The sequence below is a fragment of the Cetorhinus maximus genome, chromosome 26 (genome assembly GCF_964194155.1).
Source record: "Cetorhinus maximus chromosome 26, sCetMax3.hap1.1, whole genome shotgun sequence".
In the NCBI taxonomy this organism is placed as follows: domain Eukaryota; kingdom Metazoa; phylum Chordata; class Chondrichthyes; order Lamniformes; family Cetorhinidae; genus Cetorhinus; species Cetorhinus maximus.
Window position 1 is genome coordinate 26,196,774 of NC_135904.1, and position 15,497 is coordinate 26,212,270.

General features: G+C 44.9%; 1 long non-coding RNA gene across 2 annotated transcripts in view; it reads left to right on the plus strand.

Annotated features, from left to right (window-relative positions):
- Nucleotides 1-15,497, plus strand: part of LOC144668187 (uncharacterized) — a 101,551-nt gene that overhangs the window by 71,719 nt on the left and 14,335 nt on the right. For both annotated transcript variants that reach the window (XR_013573448.1, XR_013573447.1), the window contains one exon: nucleotides 14,872-14,944. This is a non-coding gene — a long non-coding RNA (uncharacterized LOC144668187). The remainder of the gene's footprint in view (nucleotides 1-14,871; nucleotides 14,945-15,497) is intronic.

Below are 15,497 nucleotides of genomic sequence, written 5' to 3' on the forward strand. Positions count from 1 at the left end.
TTGTCCCTCAAAGTGTATAAAACCTTTCAGCTCAACACCTGGAAAATAGCTTCCGTCTTTAATCTATTAAGTGACCATAGAGCATTCTGTAATTTGAAATGTCTGTGTATTCAACTTTTCATTTCAACAGATTGGAACCAATGGCCCATTGAAACTCTTATCAGTCAAACGGCTGAATTCCTTTTTCAACTTTAATGATATAAGGGAATTCTTAACAATGTTAATCCATTGTGGGCAGAAGATAAAAAATATGAAATGATTCTAGATAGCTGGAAATGAACTGGACTGTTTTAATTACAGTTTTTGCCAATGTTTGCCACTGTTGTATAACATTACTGTCTCAAGTATATTATACAATTCAGCAGGCTTCTACTTTGTTAAGATTACTTTGTCGCCTAAACAAATTTTATGGAAACAGTGAACAGAGCCCGCCGCTTTTTTAACTGCCAATTGTCATTTTTAATTGAAATTTAAGTAAAGATTCCATTAGTTATACGTGAGGGGGAGAGTGCAATTGGCTATCCAGGCAAACATTGCGCTAGTGAAATTATGGTTCAAGTTTTCATTCAAACTCATTTGCATAAGCGGAGAGACTATAGGTGGAATTAAATGCCGTGACACCCCACCCCCACCAAGAGATGAGCTTGGAGGCAGAAAGGTTGTGTGATTGGGTGGGAAGATGTAGGGTGGAGATTGTCCCACATTTCCACCTCCCCCCAACTCTGCCATAAGTCGGGGGTGCGAAGGCTTGCAGGTGGCCTTCACCCCCGGAGGCCAGTTGAGGCCCTTAAGGGCCACTTAATGGCCACATCACAGACACTGGTATTCAATCAGCGCTGGGTGGGGGACTCACCATGTTTGGAGACTACCCTGCAAATCCTATTGGGTTTGCCTCCAGCCTCCATGTGAAGGGGGGTGGGGGTGGGGTGGCAGGGGAAGGGTGCTCCTTGTTCAAAGGAACTCTGCGCCCAATTGAGGTACCGAGCATCAGGAAAGGTGGAGCGAGGGAGGGGGGGGGTGGGTGGTTGGCGAGCACCCACAGGATGCCAACCACTGTCAACACCCCGCCCCCCCTCCTCTCCCTGGTTGGCACCACCCTCCTTGGGAACTCCATCCCGCCCTACACACCTGTCTCTGGAGGATCCATTGCTGAGACTCTGGGTGGGTCCCTGTGCAATATCAGCAGTGGTCACTGCTCCCAGTGGCGCTGCTGGACCTGCAAAGCTGCTGACCTCTGATTGGCTGGCAGCTGTCGGGGGTAGGATATCCGTCCAACACTGGCAAGCACGGCAATTTAGTAACCCGGCCGGTTTCCCACTGCCGATTAGGAACTTCATTCCTTCGGGACTCCTGGAAATTGGGTTGTTAGGGGTGCCACCAGATCTCAGTGCTCTGGTCACTCACCTTCATGAACTCCTGTATCATGGATTCCATGTAAGAATCAGATGTCTCGTACTCCAAGGATTGGATGGCTACAATGGCCATCACTCCACCAATTTTGTTTTTACTCATGGACTGTTTTCTCCTCTGCTGATTATTGACCCTCTGGCAATAAAGATCTTGGCATTTATAGATTTGCAATTGCGATTATTGACATGGAGTATAGGAAGCCACTGGGTTGTGACAATGCCCAACTATACATTGCTGATCACTCATCCATAATAAGTGGTGCTAAGCATTCTACGGCATGTTTTCTGTTAGGACACAAGATCATTTTGGTTGAAACAGAAGATTACAGCATTGGAACATTTCCTCCTCTTCAAGAGCTACATTTGTAATCCTTTGTTTTAACTGTGTCACTGAAAGTTTTTCTATTCCTACTGTGAGCAATGTTTTTTTGTTGAGGCGGAGCTTATTGTCAATCTCCAATGTTTACCTCTCAACCAACATCACTGAAAACAGATCAACAAATCATTATCACACTTGTTCTATGGGTCTATTTGCTGTGCCCAATAGGCTGCAATGCTTTCTACATTACAAGAGTACTTTCCAAAGTACTTCATTGGCTGGAAAGTCCTTTGGGATGTCCTAAGGTTGTGAAAGGGACTATATAAATGCAAGTCTTTCTTTCTTTCAATGTTATGTTTAATTAACACACTTCAATGAGCCTAGCTAGTTAGACCACTAGTGAATGTAGCTTGAATCCTTTGATCTTATAAAAGCAAAATACTGCGGATGCTGGAAATCTGAAATAAAAACAAAAATAGCTGGAAAAACTCAGCAGGTCTGATCTTTTGATCCTTTGACCTTATAATGTCTTGTCCCTACCAACCAAGCCAAACCACTGAGACCTATACCAAACTTGAGTATATTGCTAACAGTGCACAGGCTGGGCTGTGACAACAAACCTAAAGGCCCCTTCCACGGACAACTCTGCAAAGGATACAGCTCTGGAAATTCACAGCAAATAAAACAGAACCAGCATACTTGAGTTGAATGAAATCTCACAATTATATGTATTTCAGATGCTCTTAATTTGTGACATTTGAAGCACAATAGCAACAATGTGTCTGGTTTATACGGAAGGATAGGATTTAAATATTTCCCTTTAATGTTGGGTTATTGAGTTCTATTACTCAGTCCTAACAAATCACCATTGCAAAACTTTGGCGTAGAAGTCCTTATAAAGTCACATGATGCCTCACAGCCTCTGGAACAATCAAATATTATAAATCCACACTGGATCATAGATGAAACCTTGAGCTGATTTACTTTTTCATTAAATACTGTTCTTCGGTTTTGGCGTACAGTCAAAAGTCCACAATTGTCGCACTAGAAACTCAAAGTTCTAAATCAGCTGCACCAACTAATTCAATCAACAATATTAACACATTTCTATGAAGGTTTGAATGTAGTTATTTTGATTTCATTTGAAAACAAAGCTAGCTATCTATCTCTGCTTTTGAAGAGTCTAGTATTTTATTCATACATTTTCCCTCTTAAAAGTCCTTTTGTGCATAGAAAGCTTGTTTGTTGTCTTATTCACTGTGGTGTACGCTCCTTTAAAAATCCCCTCTCTGCTAAAGGAGTTGGACAATGAACAAGAGAACAATATTCTTTAAGCCCTGTTTTGTCTGAAGGGATATGTTTGACATTTCTAGTGAGAGGTGTTTAGATTGGATTCATTAAGTCTCGGGGTCTCCTCTTTCCTGCCTTTTAAGTCGGTGTCAGTGTTATTGTGTGTACATTGGACAGAAGACAGTGAGATGCAGGGATGCCACTATTTGTAATTAGGACCCCGTATTCGCATGACAAAAGAGCAGTTGGGCATTTAGTGGGCGGTGCTGGCATTCCTCTTCTCAGCAGGCTGAGCACGGGACCACAGGTTTGCCATGTCAGTCATCCTGGGCACACAAAGGAGGTGAGAAAAGAGACACAAAAGCAAAAGTACAAATCTATGTGGCAAATAACATCTCATTACCAGACATTGTACTTTATATCGGTCTTGTTTTATTTCATGCTGTAAGCACTTCACTAATGATAATAAACACACTCACTAGAACTTCCTTTACTTTAGTGATTTCACAGCCGTGCTCTGCTGAAGAAAGTTTTGATTGACCAGAATTTTTTTTAGAAACAGTCTGATGAAGATGAGCCTTCATTTCTTAATCCATCAATTCTTCTTGGAGGTCCAAGAAGCCTGGGATTTTGGGCCTTGGACCACATTATTATATTGAATGCGCAGAGGAAGGAACTTGCGCAGGTTCTTGCACGTTCTTTGGGTAAGTTTACAAGGGCCTGGTGGTGGAACAGCTCGGCCTTAGGGTGGGATCAGGTGGAGTCTAGGAGGTCAGGAACAAACATCGTGGGAACTTGCGGTGTTGTTGGCCAGGCCTTGGAGCGGAATTGGGATTGGGCGCACAGTACTAGGAGGTCAGGACCAGAGCCAGGGGGAGGATGCGGTACTAGCACATAGATCAGAGTCAGGTGTTACAGTCCCAGACGAGACCCACAAAATTTTTATGATCCAATTAGGGACCAGTAACTTTTCATTTGAAGTAGGTGAAGTTTGAAACCCCAGTTACTTACTGAGAGAATAAAACGACAAGATTCCACGGTTTTAAACAAGCAGAAAAATTTTTACTATACAAGAGTCAAAAAAGCAAACAGTCAAAACCATCTATCTTATAACTTAACCTTGGTATATATGTACGTAAGTCATTAAAAATGGCAGGGCATGTTGAGAGTTAATAATGCATATAATATTTTAGGCTTTATTAATAGGGTCATTGAGTACAAGAGTAAGGAGCTGATGTTAAACTTGTATAAGACACTAGTTAGGCCTTATCTTGAGTATTGCATCTAGTTCTGGGTGCCATACTTGAGGAAGGATGTGAAAGCAATGGAGAGAGTACAGAGGAGATTCACAAGAATAATTCCAGAGATAAAGAACTGTAGCTATGAGAATAGATTGGAGAGGTTGGCACTGTTTTCCTTGGAGAAAAGAAGGCTGAGAGGAGACTTGGCAGAGGTATTCAAGATCCTGAGGGGTATGGACAGGGTAAATAGTGAGAAGCTGCTCCACCTCAAGAGCATCAAGCACTGGAGGGCACAGGTTTAAAATAATTGGCAAAAGGAGGAAATGTGATGGGAGGAAATATGTTTTCACCCAAAGGGTGATTGGAGTCTGGAACAAACTTCCTGAGAGGGTTGGGGAGGCAGGTTCAATCGAGGTATTCAAAAGGGAATTGGATTGCTATCTGAAAAGAAAGAATGTACAAGGTAATGAGGATAAAGCAGGGGCGTGAGACTAGGTAGAATGCTCTTTCAGAGAGCCAGTGCAGACTCTGTGGGCCAAATGGCCTCCTTCTGCACTGTAAAGGTTATGTGATTCTGTGATCTGTGATGCAGAATTAACATGATGTAAACATGAATTAACAATCAAATTGTGGTCAAGCATAAACTACAAACTGCATATTAAAGACACAACCAAGACAGATCCCATAAATTTTCATATCAACCTACCCAGACATCAGTGATCACTGTTAGTCCCAAAAAAGTGCTATAAAGCTCTGTCTCCCTCAAGAGAGATTTCAGCTCTTCTCCATTGAGGATATAGATCCTGATTTCCCTCAACAGCTGCTTCAATACAGACTGCCCCAATGAATGCTCACCTCCCAGTTGCTCAATCTCCTCTCCCGAGATTGCATCCCACTGGATTCACAAAGCTACAACCCAGCATCTAATCACAGGCAGAATCCCAACCTACTTGCTGCTCTGAGCAGAACACCACAGCTCCTGGGCTTCCCTGAGCCCCATCCACCATCTGCACCAAGCAATGACTTCTCCTGTCCTTCCCAGAGGCACAACTCTCAAACAACATGGAGATATCAGCTATGGCTGGGCTTTTCTCAACCCCAGGTGCACACAGAGGTAATGGTAGCAGTTCAGCTGCCACCACTTCAGCTCCCGATGGGCTTTGTCAAATGGGACCACTTTTGCATTGCACAAGTGCCCCATGGTCGTTGTTTCACGCCACACCACCACGTAAGTGGTGAGCAATCCCTGCACCTCCCAAAAGAATGCCAGAAACTGAGCATGTGTGGCCTGTTCCCCGCTGCACTCTGTGCTTGCACTGGAACTCTCAGTCATGCCGGGAATAGTGGGCCACAGCCTCTGCCCGGGAATGGCGATATATTTCCAAGGCAGGTTGGTGAGTGGCTTGCAGGGGAGCTTGTAGGAGGTGGCATTCCCATGCATCTGCTGCCCTTGTCCTTCTAGGCGATAGAGGTCATGGGTTTGGAAAGTGCTGTCGTAGCAGCCTTGACGAATTGCTGCAGTGCATCTTGTAGATGGTACACACTGCTGCCACTGTGCATCGGTGGTGGACGGAGTGAATGTTTAAGGTGGTGGATGGGGTGCCAATCAAGCGGGCTGCTTTTTCCTGGATGGTGTGGAGCCTCTTGCGTGTTGTGGGGCTGCACTCATCCAGGCACGTGGAGAGTATTCCTTCACATTACTGACTTGTGCCTTGTAGATAGTGGATAGGCTGTGAGAGTCAGGAGGTGAGTTACTCACCACAGAATTCCCAGCATCTGACCTGCCCTTGTAGCCACAGTATTTACATGGCTAGTCCAGTTCAGTTTCTGGTCAATAGTAACCCCCAGGATGTTGATAGTGGAGAATGCAGTGATGGTAATGCCATTGAATGCCAAGGAGTGGATTCTGTCTTGTTGGAGATGGTCATTGCCTGGCACTTGTGTGGTGCAAGTGTTACTTGCCACTTATCAGCCCAAACCTGAATGTTGTCTGCTGCGTATTGCTTCAGTATCTGTGGAGTCGCAAATGGTGCTGAGCATTGTGCAATCATCAGCGAACATCCCCACTCCTGACCTTATGATGGAGGGGAGGTCATTGATGAAGCAGCTGAAGATGGTTGGCCTAAGATACTACCTTGAGGAACTCCTGCAGCAATGTCCTGGAACTGAGATGATTGACTTCCGACAACCACAACAATCTTGCTTTGTGCTCAGTAAGACGTCAACCAATGGTGAGTTTTCCCAATTATTCTCACTGACTCCAGTTTTGCTAGGGTTCTTTGATGCTACACTCAGTCAAGTGCTGTCTTGACGTCAGTTACTCTCACCTCACTTCTTGAGTTCAGCTCTTTTGTCTATGTTTGGACCAAGGCTGTGATGAGGCCAGGAGCTGAGTGGCTCTGGTGGAACCCAAACTAAGCATCAGTGAGCAGGTTATTGCTGAATAAGTGCCACTTGATAGCACTGTCAACAGCGCCTGCAATCAATTTGCTGATGGTTGAGAGTAGACTGATGTTGCAGTAATTGACAGGTTTGGATTTTTCCTTCTTTCTGTGGACAGAACATACCTGGGCAATTTTCCAATTGCCGGGCAGATGCCAGTGTTGTAGCTGTGTTGGAAAAGCTTGGCTAGGGGTACGGCAAGCTCTTGATCACAAGTCTTGATTACAAGTATTATTTCAGGAATATTGTCAGGACCCATAGCCTTTGCAGTATCCATTGCCTTCAGCCATTTCTTGATATCACATGGAGTGAATAGAATTGGCTAAAGACTGGATCTGTAATGCTGGGGACCTCCGGAGGAGGCCGAGATGGATCATCTATTTGGCACTTCTGGCTGAAGATTGTTGCAAATTCTTCAGCCTTATCTTTAGCACTGCTGTGCTGGGCTCCTCCATTATTGATGCAGATATTTGTGGAGCCTCATCCTCCAATGAGTTGTTTAATTGTCCACCACCATTCACGACTGGATGTGGCAGGTTAGATCTGATCCATTGATTGTGGGATCACTTAGCTCTGTCTATCGCATGCTGCTTATGCTGTTTGGCACGCAAGTAGTCCTGTGTTATAGCTTCACCAGATTGATACCTCATTTTTAGGCATGACCTCCTGCACTCTTCATTGAACCAGGGTTGATCCCCTGGTTTGGCAATAACAGTATAGTTGTGGATATGCTGGGCTATGAGGTCACAGATTGTGGTTGCATACAATTATGCTGCTGTTAATGGTCCACAGTGCCTCATGGATGCCCAGTTTTGAATTGCTAGACCTGTTTGAAATCTATCCCATTTAGCATGGCGGTAGTGCCACACAACACAATGGAGAGTATCCTCAGTGTGAAGGCGGGACTTTGTTTCCAAAAGGACTGTGTGATTGTCACTCCTACCAATACTGTCATTGGGAGATGCATCTGTGACTGGTGGATTGGTGAGGACGAGGTCAGGAAGGTTTTTCCCTCTTGTTGGTTCCCTCACCACCTGCCAAGGACCCAGTCAAGCAGCTACGTCCTTTAGGACTCGGCCAACCCAGCCAATTATGGTGCTTCTGAGCCACCCTTGGTGATAGACACTGAAGTCCCCCGCCCAAAGTACATTCTGTGCTCTTGACAACCCCAGTGCTTCTTCCAAGTGGTGTTCAATATGGAGGAGTGCTGATTCATCAGCTGAAGGTGGGCGGTAGGTGGTAACCAGCAGGAGGTTTCCTTGCCCAGGTTTGACCTGATACCATGAGACTGCATGTGGTCCGGAGTTGATGTTGAGGATTCCCAGGGCCACTCCCTCTCGACTGTACTCCACTGCGATCCACTTGGGTATGTCCAGTTGGTGGGACAGGACATACGCACAAACGTTTATTCCCTCCACCACTGACAAACAGTGGCAGCAGTGTGTACCATCTACAAGATGCACTGTAGAAACTCAGTAATGCTCCTTAGGCAGCACCTTCCAAACCCATAACCGCTACCATCTAGAAGGACAAGGGCAGCAGATGGGTGGGAACACCACCACCTGGAAGTTCCCCTCGAAGTCACTCACCATCCTGACTTGGAAATATATCCTTCACTGTAGCTGGGAGCTGCCGCGATTCAAATGTTGAAATGAAGGTTTAAATGTCTGCAAAAGGATGTCCATGTATCACAATCGAGCACCTGAAAACATACCTCATAAAAATGTTGTCCGCAGATATTCATTTTTATTTCATTTCATAACAGAGACTTCATCCCGCCCTTGGATGAGGTTTCGGGATAAGTGTAAAGGCCGCCTGGCCGATTCGCCCGTCCGCCAACCGTAAGGTTGGACGGGCCACGAAAAGTCGGAGCCAATTGCGCCGTTAATGGACTTAATTGCCCTCTTAATTGCCGGCAGGCGCGTTTCTGACTTTTGCACGCACCCACTGAGTGAAATATCGAGCGAGTGCACGATGACATTGGGACACTCGCCCAACGTCACCTCGTGGGATTTAACGCCCAATCGGGTCGGGCACGCGCCCGGCCGCGAGATGTAAAACTTAGCCCCATGGGCACCCTACAAGTATGCACATGTTCAATTGTATTTCATTCTCAAGAATGTTGAGGCAAATCCATCAGATTAACCACTGTAAATGCGACAGATGTAATTATTTTTTAATTACAGTAACTAGAAAGAATATTCAACTGGATGACCCGGTGAGCATTGTTTCCAAGTAATCTTCTGTTCTACTGGAGGTGGAGTTTGAACAGAAGTGAAGCTCTAAGTGACTAACAAAGAACAGCAGAAGTGAGTTGTCATTTTAATTCGGGCTTCAGACATGGACCAGTCAGAATTCAGATTGGCCAATAACAAAATAACGGTTCACAAGGTCATGAAAGAAGCTTTACATCAGCTGTTAGAAAAAAAAAGTGGCTGAAACTCATAACCTCAACACCACAGGCTCAAAACGCTTTAGGTGGATAGTCACCATGACTGCCAGATTTTTTAAAGAGGAAATAGCCTCTTTAAAACTTAAAATATTCTTCGGGCAGAATTTTACGCTGGCGGGATTTTACAGTCCCACCGAAGTCAATGGGCATTTTTTAATGACTCATTGCCTTTTACGGTCCCTCTCCCGCGGCGACAAGGCTGTAAAATTCTGCCCTTGGAGTTTCTAAACCACCATAAATACGTACTGCCTTAACAGCTGTTTCTGATGTGGGTGAAGGACGCCTATTGTAGTGCCCTTACAAAAATGGGGTCTGGTGTGACCTGCACCAGAAGTGTGTGTTTGAAGTGCATGGAACCCTGGGTGCTACAGAGCTGAATTCCTAGACCAATGTGTTTCCATGCAATGAGACAGAAGACCATTTGATAGACCAGCCACAGTAAAACTTTCAGTGAAAGCCTCAAGATTCTTTAAAGATGCTACCTCAACTCTGTACTCTAGATGAAAATTCTTTTGAATTCTAGAAGGACCCAAACATTTTTCTTGTTGCAGCTATGGTCAAGATATTGTTGGGCAAATCACACCATTTATATCCTTGAAGGTTCATAAATAAAACTTAGTGTTCATAAGTTAGTTACAATTTACCATTGCTTCGCAATGCCCATATTGAACAATCAGAGAACAACAATGAGTATCAGCTTAATTTACTAAGGTCCAGACAATGAAGGACTACTTTGCTAGATCTCAACACTATTGTCCTCTGTTGATGTCAGAACCAATTATCAAACTGGGCAACTTTTCAGAAATGAATGATAGCCTATTATGCTGTTGAAAAGCACTTTGACTAACACAATCACTTTCAGTCTTCATGTAGCATGAATGTATACATCGGAACAGGAATACACATTACAGCCCCTTGAGCTTGTTCCACCATTCACTTAAATCATGGCTGTTCTCCATTTACTCATCTTTGTTCCACTTCATAAAGAAGTAAGCCACTAAGAGTGAAAATAAATATGTGAAATATGAAGTAAAAACTTCAGCTGGCATCTGTAAAGAAAAAGTCAGTTAAATTTTTGAGTGTGTATAAATGTTAACCCGTCTTTTCTTTTTAGAGATGATGGTGGCTGACGACAAATGGTTTGAGCCCAGTCTTGATTGTCAGAAGGAATCAGCTTTGTTCCCTTTCTCTGTGGATATTCAAAAATGTGATGTCTAAATTTATCTGAACACACATCTCTGTCAGTTGGGGAAAATTACATTAGTGTTGGTATACTGGAATTTTCTATGTAGGATGCATAAATGGTCTGGGTGCACTAGTTTCAAGGCTGCTTGGGTTGAATTAGAATGCTTTCAGCCTGTACCATTATTTTTAGATTTTATTTGTATGTAAAATTTGATACTAGTACCTCATAAAATTTGAGAAAACATGGCAGTCTGCTCTGGTTCATCTACAAAGTGATTAGTTAGTGTACGAATGTGTGATACACACATGTACACCATACAAGTATGCACATGTTCAATTGTATTTCATTCTCAAGAATGTTGAGGCAAATCCATCAGATTAACAACTACAAATGCGACAGATGTAATTATTTTTTAATTACAGCAGCTAGAAAGAATATTCAACTGGATGACCCGGTGAGCATTGTTTCCAAGTAATCTTCTGTTCCACTGGAGGTGGAGTTGGAACAGAAGTGAAGCTCTAAGTGACTAACAAAGAACAGCAGAGGTGAGTTGTCATTTTACTTCAGACTTCAGACATGGACCAGTCAGAATTCAGATTGGCCAATAACAAAATAACGGTTCACAAGGTCATGAAACAAGCTTCACATCAGCTGTTAGAAAAAAAAAGTGGCTGAAACTCATATCCTCAATACCACAGGCTCAAAACACCTTAGATGGATAGTTGCCATGACTGCCAGATTTTTTTTTTAAGAGGAAATAATCTCTCTGCTCTCTTTACATTCAAATAATCTTAGGACAAGATTTTCCCCTCGTCGGGCCGGCACGGTGAACGAGCCCGGAAATGGCCGTGAGACCAACCCCCGACCGCGATTTCACGCTGGCTGGCTAATTAACGGTCGGCCAACGTGACACACGCACTAAGAGCCTCAGCGCTGCCGGGGTGGGGGCAGGAGGAGCGCGAGCGTTGAAGTGTGCGCATGCATGGGGGAGCGCGCACTGACAGCTCCCTGAAGGCACAGAGCTACCTCAGGGAGCTGAAGGATTTTAAAATGAACAATAAACGTTTTACATATTATATAAACATGTCCCCAGATGTGACTCAGCCACGTGAAGAGGAACATGTAAAAAAGGATGTGAAGAAATTTTTATTGATTTTTTGTTTTTTTAGTGACCGTCGGAAACCTCATCCCGCCCGTGGATGAGGTTTTGTTATAAATGCAAAGGCCGCCTGGCCTATTCGCCCGCCCGCCAACCGGACGGTTGAGCGGGCAGCAAAAATGCTGCTTAATTAATTACTTAAGGGCCTTAATAGACCTCTTAATAGTCAGCAGTTGTGCGGCTGCTCGCTCAGCGCTAATTTCTGCCTTTAGAGTTTCTAAACTACCATAAATACATAAATAGGTGCTTAAGAACAATTCAAAATCTGAGTGAATCATGCTGGGTCAGATGGATGAATCAGCACAAAATGGAATGAAGAGGAAGAATTACATGCTGACAGCCATTCTGTTCCAGCTATTAAGACAAGAACCTACAGTGCAGACCAGACAAGCAGAATGGCAGCTTTGTCAACTGCACTATTATAAACAGGTCACAGGGATAGGCACATCCGATTCAGCCGAAATTTGAACCTCTTCTTGAGAGATACGGGACTGGCCGAGTTCAGATTGATCCCAATTCCGAATGTCACTTTTTAAGTTATCCTAAATAGATACTGTTCAGTTGTACTATGCATTTGGCGTCAATGGGATAGTCACAGTGAGTTATCCAATTACAATTCCTGAGTTCAACTTGTTTCCACAGATATGTTGAAAGAAACATGGGAGGTGGGATTTTCTGGTCTCGCCCAGGACGGGCTGGAGTGGAAAATATCGTGAGATCAGAACAATGAGTTTACCGCTGTTGTAAAAGCAGCTCCAGCTGTCAATGGCGGGCCACCTTTCCCACTGTAGCACGTTGGGAAAGTCATTTTAATACATTTGCATCTCACCGTAAGGGCTGCTTGTCGGAATCATTCCCCCCACGCTGGATCAGGAGGGCATATCAGCGCAATTAGACTGACGTATTTCACAACGGTACATAGGTGATGCGCGCCTGGCAACCTGCACTTCACTCTGACGTCGAGGTTCGTTTGCTTACCTTGCATCATACAGTGTTCACAGGAACTCAGGTTCAGCGCCAGGCTTGCTGGGGAAGGGTGTCAGAGACAAGTCTCTGCCTACCAGACCAGCAGTGTGGCAGGAGTGGCTTTTAATGTGCTGCAGGGTAAGGGCTCCACTGGGGATGGGAGGAAGCTGGCCTGAGGCATGGGAAGGGGCTGCAGGATGAGGGCTCCACTGCGGAATAAGAGTTGGGAAGGTTGCACTCAGACGCATGACTGGGGAAAGGAGGGGAGCTGTGGGGAAATGTCCTCAGTGCCAGGATGGGGAGAGAGTTGGTTACAGAACAACATAAGTGCAGGCCCGATGCCCTGGATCAAGGTCTCCATGGCCACCACCATCCTACCAGTATTGACCTCTGTGTTGGCATGCTGGCACTATCACCTCAGACTGAATGAGGAGGGCCTCCTCCATCGTCCATTACAATCTGAGGAGTGCAGCTGACATTCCTCCCTGATGTTCCTGTGATTGTCGCTGATGCTCCAGCAACTGACTTAGGACCGAGTCCAGAGGCTCATCATCTGTCTCAGACTCAGCAGAATCCTGGCCTCCAGCGGTCCTCCAAGTGCCGGCAACCTCGGATGTCCCTGCCTCTGCCAGGTTGTGTGCTGTGCTCACCAGATTGTGACCCCAAGCCTGCTCTATAACTAGGTCCCACTGAGGTGTGTGTCTCTGTGCTGGTGGGGGATGTAGCTGAGTGCTGTGCCGGGTCTCCTGATGTGGTGTCCTCAGGATCCTCATCCAAAGTCCAGGCTTGAGCCAAAAGCCTAGCTGGGCCATCGAGTGCTTGGCTTCCTATGAAAGAAAGTAGAGATAATTAGTGCATGGCAGGCAGGTGTAAAACAGGACAATGCACTCACAGTGTGGTTGTCTGAGGGATGAGCTGGTGCAGGATCCTCATGTCACTGTGTACTGCCAACCTCAACATCACCACAAGCACCATATCCATGCCCGACCAACTCAATGGCCCCATTTTCAAGCTGTGAGAGGACCTTGAGTTTTGACACTCCACCCACCACCACCACCCCCGCCCAACCCCCGGAACCACCGGCCTGGGGCCTTTCGCTGTGATTGTGTGCAATCTTGTCCTGCATAAAAACAGAAGGAGAAAGTGTCAGCAAGATGCATGCCAGGAAAGATAATAAGGATGCCTGGCATGTGTGAGGGGAGCCATTGATGGGATGAGGACATGATCTCCAGAGGAGGTGGGCTTAGGTGGAGATGTGAGGGTGTGTGTGTGTGAGACTGAGTGGTATTGTCCCTTGAGCTGGCAGTGAGTGAGATGCCAGTGAATGTGTGATGGGCTTGTGAGTGTGTGAGCTGAGTGTGATGGGATGGTTGACTTACCCTGGAGGTACGGATGGGATCATTCATCCTCTTCCTGCACTGGGTGCCTGACCTCTCCTGTGCAGTGTTGGCACTGACCACCACTGACACCGCCTCCCAAGCTGGATTGGTTAGCTTGCTGGATCTCTTACGGCCAGAGGGAGAGTAGAGTACATCGCACCAGGTCTCGATTGCATCCAATAGCGTCCCAGTGAAACATCACTGAATGTGGGGGCTGCTGTCTTCTTGGTTTTCGGGGCCTTGTCATCAGTAGAGCAGCGCTGGGCTGCAGACATTGAGAATGTTGTGTGCGGCTGCACTTTAAATGTGGTGCCCGGAGTGAGGAAGCAGTAAGCTTACGGCAGGATGGGTGAATCAGAGGCTGTCTGCCAGCGACCAGGCATGTTTCCCGGGCATGTATATTTAATGGGGCAGGAAGCAGAAGATACAATTTGAAACCCGCCATTGCAGCCAGCGGATAAAATGCCGATTTTCACACCCCCCACCGCACTTAGTGCCCTGAGGGGGAAAATCCCGCCCATGGTTTCCATCTTGAAATTCCATCACAAGAAGCTGCCTTTATGTGATATGGCAGTTAAATAGTTTTAGATGTATTCTGAAAGCTGTGCCAAATTAGTTAAAAATGATTGGTCTTTTTATGATTTTGGAGGCGGCATCTATAAATTGCAAAGCCTTGTTGGATGGCTTATATTCTTTCTTATTTGGCTTCCTCCCTTCTATTTTAGGCTGCATGAGGCAACCTCAACACCTGAGAACAGAAAATAAACTCCATGAGGTTACCTCATGGTCAAGGTTCTTCCAATGCCGGTCCTGAAACCGCCACAGGAAGGCATGTAAAAATTCCTGGGGGAATTACTGACCAACTCTCCCTCTTTCTCTGTGGCGATATGCCTAGCTCCACTCTGCACAACCATTGCAACCACTCAGTAAACGATGAAAAGTCACTGCACAGGGGATATTATTGACTTTAACATAAAGGTAAGTAAGAACATGTTAAAAACTCATCTGTCCTCTCTCCTTGTTTCCAGATTTGGGGAGACTGAGGATAAGAAAGTGAAAAGAAAGCATTCAAACACAGCCATTTCATAAACAAGTAACAGGGTGAGTGTAACCTGTAACTGTGCAAGCATTTTCCTACATGGATAATATTTTATTGCTGCAGAAACAGCAGAACTAATATTTCAACTCAAAATCCCTATTTTTCAACTCAATTTTCCCATCCTTTTGAATACTGGAAATAATAGCACTTTAGATATTTAAACTACTTAAAGAATGATCTTATTTGATTCTGTACAATTTTGTCATTGGTTAACAGTTTAAAATTGAAAATATATGTATGCCTTGAGAGGTCTGGCACTCAAAGAGTTAATCTACATTGTTTTATGACATGGGCAACCAACATGGATCATCTTTGAAAGCTGTTCCTGGGAAAACATAGTTGCAATTAATTAAATATTGAATGCTGAATTACCATTCTTCTAACCTTTTTATTAAAGCTATGCTCAGATGAAAGTCAGATTGCATAAAAAAGAGCCATAACATGCTTTTCTTTAACTTCCAGATGTAGAAGTAAAGTAAAACAGCATGACTGAAATCTTATAGTGGCTGGGTGACACTGTGCAATGATGTCACGTATGTTGCTCTGTTTTTTAGA